The sequence below is a fragment of the Pan troglodytes genome, chromosome 7 (genome assembly GCF_028858775.2).
Source record: "Pan troglodytes isolate AG18354 chromosome 7, NHGRI_mPanTro3-v2.0_pri, whole genome shotgun sequence".
NCBI classification, from domain to species: Eukaryota; Metazoa; Chordata; class Mammalia; order Primates; family Hominidae; genus Pan; species Pan troglodytes.
Window position 1 is genome coordinate 66,208,131 of NC_072405.2, and position 10,568 is coordinate 66,218,698.

Here is a 10,568-nt window from a genome sequence, read left to right on the forward strand (position 1 = left end):
GTTTACACACATTTCTAGCCCAGGCCACCTGCAAGCCACCTAAGGCTAAGGTTTTGCTTCCTGAACCAAGTATCTTTCACTTTCCTTCTTCAACAACATGCTCTTCCTCTACTTTCACAAACAAATTCAAACCTAAGACTGTCATTCCAGAATACCACTGGCAATGAACCACCAAGTTTGCCTTACCAATTTTCCCTTATTCATATTGACTGTGTCTCCATTACACACAAAAAAAGCCTGGAGAGCAATTGCCCTTTACAATAGAAGTAATGCCATTTTCATGTTTCCCTCCAATCAGAATCTCTAGAGAAAGTTCAGGTTTGTCAAGATGTCTGGAAAAGAGCACCCAGAGTGAGCCAAATTTTGACTGTTGTCTTCAGAAAATCATGGATAATTTTTACTGCTCAATGACCTAGCAAAATCCCCAAATATAATGCCCATTTTGAAACCATAAAATGTCCTGTAACACCAAAATGCTTGGTAAGCCTATTTTCAATAAAAGGATAAAACTTAGCTATTTGTCAAATAAGTTCTTTGAAGCCACAAATGTTGCTTATTATTTTAGAAATTTCTACAGTTGGTGATAATCTGACTTGTAAAGTCATTTCTCAGTGGATTTCACCTAAAGGAAATATAAATGCTTTGATGACTGAGTACTTTGACCAAAGAGGAGAATTGATGTAATTACAAACCCACTTGTTCTTTGACGTCAGATGTTGTTACAACAAGAGAAGTCGCTGCCTCAGAGAGTTTCAAAATATTATAATTTTGTTGAGGCTTATTCCTTGCAAGGTTCAAAGATAAGTCCTTTCCATACTTTATTTTACTTAATCCTAATAGCAATTTATAAGATGCATAATATTGTTTTACGGATTAGGAAATTGAGATTTAGAAAAATTAAATAACTTGCTCGGGGTGAAAACCAAGGCTTGATGAAGCCGAGATTGAAACCCAGATGTGTCTAACTTCACAGCCTCCACTGCTGAGTTATACTTTGTCTTCTCACTAGAAGCTGTAAGAGCAGCATCTGGTGATGTGTGAAAGAAATCGTTAAAGGGTGAAGGCAAAATCAAAGGCTATAGAAAATCTAACATAGAGACACATAAGACCTAGTCATCTGTATTTCTGGCATGTATCCTACTTTTGAACAATCTGTCATTTGTTTGTTGCAATTAACTCTGAGTTGTAGCCTGCCATGCTATTTCCTAAAATAAACAGGTACAAGGTTGAGAATGTTTGCACTGGAATTACATATTCACATCCTCAAACAGGCTAGAAAATAAAACCACACTTTATGACTCAAACTGTCATCGGATGAGCTCATGTGTGGGGGACATGGTGGATGTTCCCAGCACACCAAGTAAGCGCTTGGTTACTTAGTAAGTCAGAATGATAATACCCATAATATTGCTGCAATTATTATACATTCTCACCACTGTCACACTGCTTAATTTGTGAAGTTTTGTTTTGTTGCTTTCCTTTAAACACAGATCTTCTTGGGTTATTATATGTAAAATTCTTTTAAGGTCAGGCAGAAGGGAGTGGGATGGGGAAGTAGAAGAAAGGAGTTGGTATAATTATTTCTGTTTAATAAAGAGCTAAGTTACTCACGTGTTTAAAAAGGCAAGCAGCATTCAGTGAGATTTTAACCTAAGGTGAAATCCAATCTCTTTGGGTACATGTTCTGGACCTTTCTAATTAAATGAGTGGGAAAATGTTTTTTTTCAACTACTGGGTTTGAGATAGAGCCAAAGAAAACAATTTATACAGCATTCAAAAAAAAAAAGTCTAGCAATATTAAGGCTTGAGAAACAAGAAGGCCTTGGGTTAAATTGAAATGCCAACTTGCCAGCCCAGAGCTCAGCTTGACAAATTAAAATGTGAAGTCTCCCTTTAAACCCTGAAGCCTCAGCATCAGCGCGAATCGACTGCACCTGGCTTTGGGTATTGAAGCCCGTGCTTCCCTCCTTACAGGCATGTGGCCAGTTCTCTGTGGCATTTCCTTGGAAAATCACAACATGATCCTTAGTCTCAGTTCCTCATCTGTAAAATGAGAGAATTAGACTGACAAGAATTAGCTCTAAGGATTTGTCTAGAGTTAATGGTTCTTTTTTTTTTTTTTTTTGAGACGGAGTCTCACACTGTTGCCCGGGCTGGGGTGCAATGGTGCCACTGCAACCTCCGCCTCCCTGGTTCACATGATTCTCCTGCCTCAGCCTTCCAAATAGCTGGGATTACAGGAACACACCACCACACCCAGCTAATTTTTTGTATTTTTAGTAGAGACGGGGTTTCACTATGTTGGCCAGACTGGTCTCAAACTCCTAACCTCGTGATCCGCCCACCTCAGCCTCCCAAAGTGCTGGGATTACAGGCGTGAGCCACCGTGCCTGGCCTAATTGTTAATTCTTAATCCAATATTGCTTCGCTTTGGGATCTAGAATGGTCTACTGGCAACCTGTGGCATAATAATAAATATTTGTTTAATCTTTGTCCCCATTTCCTGACAAAGAGACCCTGTAATTTCCTAAGCAATGGGGGTGACAGGGGAATCGTACACAGAGCTCATAAATCCCTTGGAATTTCCTGGGTGATAGGAGCATCCTTTGTTTTAATGAAGTGACTCTTGGTGGGCTTCTGGGTAGCTTTAGAATGAAAGCTGGTTACTAGAAAGACCAAATCTTGGTTAGAAACCTAGAACTTCCAGCCCCACTCTCCTGAAACTCTAGGTAGGGGAGAGAGGATGGAGATTGAGTTAATAATAAACCATGCATATGTGATGAAATCTCCATAAAACCCCTTAATGATGACGTCCAGAGAGTTTCCAGGCAGGTAATGCTGCCACCATGCCAAGAGGGTGATGCACCCTAACCACAAGACAGACACCCCAGAACTCACCGTGTGAAACTCTTCATCCAGCTGTTCATCAGTATCCTTCATAACATCCTTTCCAATATGCTAATATACGTAAGTAAAGTGTTTCCCTGAGTCCTGTGAGCCATCATAGCTAATTATTAAAACTGAGGAGGGAACTGTGGGAACCGCCTGAGTTTACAGCTGGTCGAACGGTCCAGCTGATCTGATCTTGGTCTGGGACTTGCACTTGGCATCTGAAGTGGGGGCAGCCTTGTGGGACTCAGCTCTCGCTTTCTGGGTTCTGATGCTAACTCCAGGTGGTGTCAGAATTGAATTAAATTGTAGAACACCAGTTGGTGTCCAGACAGTTAGAGAATTGGTTGTTGGTGTGAGGGGGGCAAAAAAAACCCCACTGTGCTGGGTGCGGTGGCTCACACCAGTAATTCCAGCACTCTGAAAGGCCAAAGCGGGTGGATCACTTGAGGCCAGGAATTCGAGACCAGCCTGGCCAACATGGCGAAACCCTGCCTCTACAAAAAATAGAAAAATTAGCTGGGCATGGTGATGGGTGCTTGTAATCCCAGCTACTCAGAAGACTGAGGCACAAGAATGGCTTGAACCCGGGAGGTGGAGGTTTTAGTGAGCCGAGATCACGCCACTGCACTCCAAACCCCAAAATACCCACACATTTGGTATCATAAGTGTTCTGGGGGTAGAAACAGATTTTAGTACAACCCAACATACATTTATTATGTATTATGTGTGTATAAAATACATAATATATTGTATTGAGTATTATTATGTTAAACTCATCTGCATACAAAATCAAGCAATTGTATTCATAATGCAGATACGATAACCTTTAAATTATTTCTAGCGCATGAGAACAGTTTTTGGAGAATGTGGATCATGACATCCTTTTGACTGTGTGGATAATAAAAAAAAAACTCTTATGTAATACAACCGACTACACTTATCATTACTTAACACTAGTTCTTGCAGGAGTGAGTTTTTCTCTTTTTACTAGCAGTATTATTTCTGAATTGAAAGGGATAAAATATAAAGATTCCAACTCATCTTACTTCACTGAGGACTTGGAGTGAGTTGAGTCATCATGGGCAAGGTAGATAACATGAAAGCACACTTTCTGTGTAGCTCCTTCCATTTTCTACATTCAGGGCAAAAATTACTTGGTAGGCACAGTTAGATCTCAAGGTGTCCAAAGTGCTGACTTTTCTTCCAGAAGTGGTGCTAGCAATTGATCACTTATTATTTATTTTTCAAAATCGCATAGTAAGAATTTGTAACAGGTTGTAGTCAACAAACTGCCTGCACATAAGAATTACTTGGGAAGTTTGCTAAAAATTCAGACTCAAGAATCCCTCCTTAATCCTGCTGTCTTGAAATTTCAAGGAATCTGCATTTTCAAGGATGATCTATGTGAGCTTTATAAAACATACCACTTGAATGAAAACTAGCAATTGGAGATGTCTGGGAAAACAACACACATATACCAAGTGTTTTAAAGTAGCTGCACAACTCAAATCTAAAAGTTAATGACTATTGCAAGTTATTTATTCAACAAATATTCCCTGTGTGCCAGTATGTGCCAAACATCCTTCTAAAGGTGGGGATTACTGTAATAAACAAAACAAATAAAAGCTTTGCCTTTTCACAGGGGAAACATATAAAAATAAGTAAAGAGATAATTAAAATAGATGCAAGTTATCACAAAGGATATATTATGAAGGTAAGAAAAGGCATAGAGAAATGCTTTGGGTGAGATGATGGGAAAAATCCTCACCTAGGAGTTAACATTTAAGTAAATGACATGAAGAAGTCAAGCACATAATTGTTCAGACAATGCAAACAGCGTGTGCAAAATCCTGTGGCTGAACCAAGATTTGAGTTTTGAAACTTGAGTCTTTGAAATTTGGTTTGTGGAAACCAAGGGAGAGTGTGAGGTGAAGTGTAGTGAGCAAAGGACTAGTACCAAGGCCGGGCTGCAGAGAACATGGTCTGATCTCAGAGGACCTATGGATATGATAAGGGATTAGGATTTTATTCTAATTGCTATGAAAGGATGCTGATGAGAGTTTTAAGCTGAAAATGATATAATACAAACCACTTTTAAGAAGAATGCTGGTGGCTCACACCTGTAATCCTAGCACTTTGGGAGGCCAAGGTGGGTGGATCACCTGAGGTCAGGAGTTTGAGACCAGCCTGACCAACATGGTGAAACCCCATCTCTACTAAAAGTAGAAAAATTAGCCAGGTGTGGTGGCAGATGCCTGTAATCTTAGCTATTTGGGAGGCTGAGGCAGGAGAATCGCTTGAACCCTGGAGGTGGAGGTTGCAGTGAGCCAAGATCACACCATTGCACTCCAGCCTGGGCAACAAGGGTGAAACTCCATCTCAAAAAAATAAAAATAAAAAATAAAATAAAATAAAATAAATAAAGAAGAAGAAGAAGAATGAATGAATGAATGGAGAATGGGTTAGCTAGAGACCAGAGGAAAAGCTGGGCCTAAAATTCTCATGTTCTTACGTAGAATTCAAGCGTACAATTTTACAAAGGGTTCTGGTACACAAAAAAAAGATTGCAAATGCTTGATGTGTACTGAGGAGATAGCAATGACTATGTTTTAATAAAAAGATACTTTTCTTCTTAAATTACATATAAAATATTGTCTATTAATATTTATTAAAACTGTATTTTGTCAGAAACCACTTATTTTTCATCAGAGAAAGCAAAGTGAAAATATAATTTATACAAATTATATATTTTCATAAATCATTTCTTTTTGTTCAAAGAAAGGAAAGTGTTTATTACAAGATGAATAGGACAAACAAAACACATTATGGCAAAGAGAAAAAGAGATATTAAAAACTGGGCAGTTAAAATCAAATTCAATAGTGGAAAGATAGAATTAAGATGTTCAAGTAGGCTGGGCGCAGTGGCTCACGCCTGTAATCCCCACACTTTGGTAGGCCGAGGTGGGCAGATCACGAGGTCAGGAGATCGAGACCATCCTGGCCAACATGGTGAAACCCCTGTCTCTACTAAAAATACAAAAATTAGCCGGATGTGGTGGCGGACACCTGTAATCCCAGCTACTCAGGAGGGTGTGGCAGGAAAATCACGTGAACCCAGGAGGCGGAAGTTGCAGTGAGCCGAGATTGTGCCACTGCGCTCCAGCCTGAGCAACAGAGCGAGACTCGATCTCAAAAAATAAAATAAAATAAATAAAGGTTCAAGTAGTGTTTTCTAGCCAACTTATCCTGCTTGGTATGCATATTGACCAAAGCATTTTGCTAGCTACTTAAGGCTTCATTTCTCTCTGAAAGGGCTATTTGAGCTCAAAAATAGTACTTTTTTTAAAAAAAAAAGATGGATTGATGGATAAATAGAGGTATATATAAATTTACAGATATGTCATAAAGAAAAAATATAAGTTAGAATTTTCTGGGTAGCTAGTATATGGTCATTTTCACAGACTTCTATTTTTTTCTGTATTTTTCAAATTTTTTGCAGTAAAAGGCAAGGGAAAATAACACACCGAGTATGTATCTCAAATCTCTACATAATACAATATGAAGTGTCTCTATTTTAAAAAAACAGGTATGTCTCAGGCACATTTAGTATTTACTAAACTAAATACTAGGTTTAATTGAAATTTACCCAATATACATATTTCTTTTTAGTATTTATCAAGAAATAATTGGAATGATGGAGACTGAATTTTAGCAAAATCCTTACATGGAAAATAGCCTTCAAATAAAATGTTACTTTTTTTGCTGAAGAAACAAAAAACTTTGGTAAAAATAATTTCAGGAAGAGCTAGGTGTTTACTTTCTGTAGGTTTTTTTTTTTTTTTTTTTAGATGGAGTCTCGTTCTGTCACCCAGGCTGGAGTGCAGTGGCACGATCTCAGATCACTGGAAGCTCTGCCTCCCAGGTTCATGCCATTCTCCTGCCTCAGCCTCCCAAGTAGCTGGGACTACAGGCGCCCGCCACCACGCCTAGCTAATTTTCTTGTATTTTTAGTAGACAGGGTTTCACTGTGTTAGCCAGGATGGTCTTGATCTCCTGACCTTGTGATTTTTCAAGGAAATGGCTGAGTGCATTGCTTTTTAAAAAATTTTTAATTGAATATAATAGAAAATTATATAAAAGGGAGAATGAATATCCAGAGATGAACACTGATAACACATAGATATATGTTATATTTTTTAAAGAAAAACAAGCAGGAGGCCATTAGCCTGAGACTATCTTCATACTTTGAGTTCCTACTTAATGAACTATGACCTAACTTAGTACATAAGCTAACAGAAACCTAACTTAGTGGTATATTTTTTGTAACAAATAGCCAGATTTCGCCAGTCACAGGCAGCAAATTCATCCCACCATGCACAAATAAGGCAAATGTCCAGCTATAGCCAACCAGGTGATTTCTCTATTTTGTTTCTGTGTGCAGCCTATAAAAGGTCACTGCTCATGCTGCTTGGCAGAGCTCTTCAAACCTCTCCCAGTTCTGAGTGCTGTCTGATTCGTGAATTGTTCCTTGCCAAATAAAATCTGATAAATCGTATTTGACTAAGGTTACTTAAAAACATATTCAAAGCTTTTTTCTCTCCATAGCCTGTGTGTTCATATTTATTTTCAATCTTACAGGCAAGTTTCTGCTCCAGAGCCCCATGTAGGAGAAAAGTACATGGAGATACCCTGAAGCACCCAGCAGCATGCTCATATGGGAGCCAGGATGAGGTTAGCTTGGAAAAGGACCACCAGGAAAATGTGGCCTTAAAGGCAGGGTGGAAGGGGAAGTAGAAAGGGAATGTGAAGAGAGGAAGGCGTATGAGGAAGAGAAAATAGGAGAGAAGAGGTTAGTAAGGACAACAGAAAGGAGGGCACACTGAACTAGGGACTCAGACAACAAAGACAGGCCTCTCTGTGCATGGCCACCTGGCAAGAGCCTGAGGCCTGGCTCCCCACTTTGGTCTGTGACCCCCCCACGGCAGCATGTTGCTCCCCACACCAGCTCCAAATGGGGCCTGTGCACTGGCATTCTCTGGCCAAAGTGTGCTTGCCAATAGATTCCATGGCCCCCTTCTATGGAATTGCAGCCTCCGGCAGTGGGAGGCACAAATATTGACAAAGGGACTGAAGGGCAAGTGTGGATGCCCCATCCTTCATTCTCTGTAGATGGAATATTTGATAGCACTCAAATTGCTCTGGGGTGTAAGCAGTGTCACTGAAGGTCTTGTTTCAAAACACAAAGGATCTGAAGGAAGGCAACTGAAAGTGGTTGAACTAAGAACTTCCTGAGTCAGCAAGAAACAGTTGGCAGGCACTGTTTGCATTTCCACTCTTTTTCTGCATCAGCAACAGGGAAAAGCTAAGCTCAGCGTCCTTCTTTACTGAGAATATCACTAATGAGCCTGGAATTAACTTCAAGCTCTCTTTGTTGCCTTGCAGGACACCTGTTCCTGAAGTTCTCCAAGGTTTCCATATCACAAGAATGGCCTGATTTTGTAAGAATTTCCCCTAAATTCGGAAGTCAAGCTGTAAATCATGGCTCCGGCACTGACCTCCTCTGGGACGTCAGGAAAGGCATTAACCTGCCTGGTTTCCCTGTATTCCTCCAGAAAATGGAAGGCATAGTTCAGTTCCCAGATGCTGGGAGAGCTCTTTCACAACATCTGCAAAGTTAGCTAAAGCTACTCAGCCATGGGTGATTTAGAAATTCAATACCTTGTTATCTTTATGGATTGAAATGGATTTTTGAACACTGCTCTTGCAAGATGGTCTTTCTTCAAATACATTAGCTACATTTCTTCTTGGATTGAGAACCAACAACAACAACTTACTGTTTAGGAGTTACCCATGTTCTAATACAAAGAGATATGGCAGTCATCACGGCTTACAATAAATCACTCTCTGCTCAGTCTCCTGACAGCTGACTTTGTAAATCAGACACAAGAGAAGAGCATACCATGCCTAGTCTGTGAATATATCTCTCACTATTTCTCTTTCTCCAGGGCCAAAGTATTGGACAGGTGCCTGGATTCACATTAGCCTTAGCCTATTTGTTTCTTTGCCCTGTCATCACACCTGTGAGGTTTGGCTTCTAAGGGAAAAGAAAAGCCAGAAAAAGGACTTTTCCACCAGCATCATCTCTAAGGCCACATTCTCAAATAGGAAACACAAACCTTCTTTCCCCTTTGGCAGCGTTGAGGTGTGTGCTATCCAGAGTCCACCTGCTGTTGTTCAAGCACGGGTTTGCCCTGAAAAGGCAAAGTTGAAAGATTCTGCCCTGAGTTGTGTAAACACCATCACCACATTAGGAAAAATGTTTACAGAAATGGAGTTTCCACCATTTGAGCTAGTTGTTTAGTGGAGGACATTAAGATTGAGGGTTGCTTAAACTCTGCCAAGGGAGAATCCCAAGTTTCTCTCCTTTCAACTGTGTCCTTCCGTGTAGGTAAAATATAACATGAGCAATGGCATAGGTTATAAATATGGAGGAACTTAAAATGAATTGTTGGTAATTGTGTACTTTGACACGTATGTAATTTGACATATGCTAGCTATTTAGAGGGGGGTGTTTGTAAACTAAAAGTAGGAAAGAGTTCCTTTCCTGTTAAAAAGAGAGCTCCGCTGTATTTTAATGAATCTTTCTGTTCTCTGCCTGCTTCTGCTTGCTGTATTTGTGTAGATTTTTCAGAAGATGATTTTTATAAATAGGCTACTTGCTTACACATATTGCTAATAGGTATGGGAAGCCTTAGAAAGACACTCTAATGCCACATTTTAACCCACAACAAAGCTTTATGAGAAGGAATTCAGTTGGCAAATGAAGACCTATCAGATCATTCTTTAAGGCACGTGACATGTAATACTAACACATTTAAAGGTGACTGGCATTGTTTTATTCTTTGCGATAAAAAGGAAATCAGAACACGGTGGAACCACTTCTAAGCTCCCTAAGACATAACCAACAACAGAGATGTTTGATGTCCCCAAATGAATACCTGTTAAAGTTAAGAATCTTGGATAGAGTAAAATCACTCTATCTAAATGAGCCAAATCGAATTCAATTCAACCAGCAACTACTGAGTGTCAACTGTAAGCTCCCATCGGTTTTGGAGCTGAGATCATTTCTAAAGCATCACTTTCGCTTCATGAGCTTATTTAAAAGCATCCTCATACAATGCTATCTATGTTTTAAATGAGAGGTTTAGGATTTGGGAACATCAAGGCATTGACTCAATTCCACACAACTCATAGATACTAAACCTAGGACCAGATCTCTCAAAGTTTCTCTCATTCCACTTACTGATTAATAGTTTCTGAGTACCTCCTAAGTGCCAAGTACTGTGCTACATGCTGGGACATGATTCTGTTCTGAGAAGAAGAGGAAAGATGAGAGACTCACGGGCCTTGGGGTTTGAAGAGGAAGACTTACATTTAACAGATAAACTTGAGTGAATGCTCGCTTATACATTATTTTATTAAAGGCCTTTCTGAGGAAGTGACATTTGAAACTTGACACTTGAAGGAGTAAATTAGAAAAAGAACAGGGGATGTTGCAGGTTGGGAGACAGGTGGGGGCAGGTCAATTCACATTTCTTGAAATCCTCTCATGTAATGGGCGCTCAGGCTCTGGAAGAGAGATGGAGACCATGGGTGAGTCTGGGGCTCTGGAACAA

The 10,568-nt window shown here is 39.8% G+C and overlaps 1 long non-coding RNA gene across 2 annotated transcripts; it reads left to right on the forward strand.

Moving 5' to 3' along the window:
- Positions 1 to 2,673: 2,673 nt before the first annotated feature.
- Positions 2,674 to 8,772, forward strand: LOC107976315 (uncharacterized). Of its 2 annotated transcripts, XR_002937702.1 has the most exons (3): positions 2,674 to 2,967; positions 7,531 to 7,623; positions 8,335 to 8,772. It is a non-coding gene; the product is annotated as an uncharacterized LOC107976315 (long non-coding RNA). The 2 variants fall into 2 exon arrangements; XR_001720190.3 differs by lacking the exon at positions 7,531 to 7,623.
- The last annotated feature ends 1,796 nt before the right edge of the window (positions 8,773 to 10,568 follow it).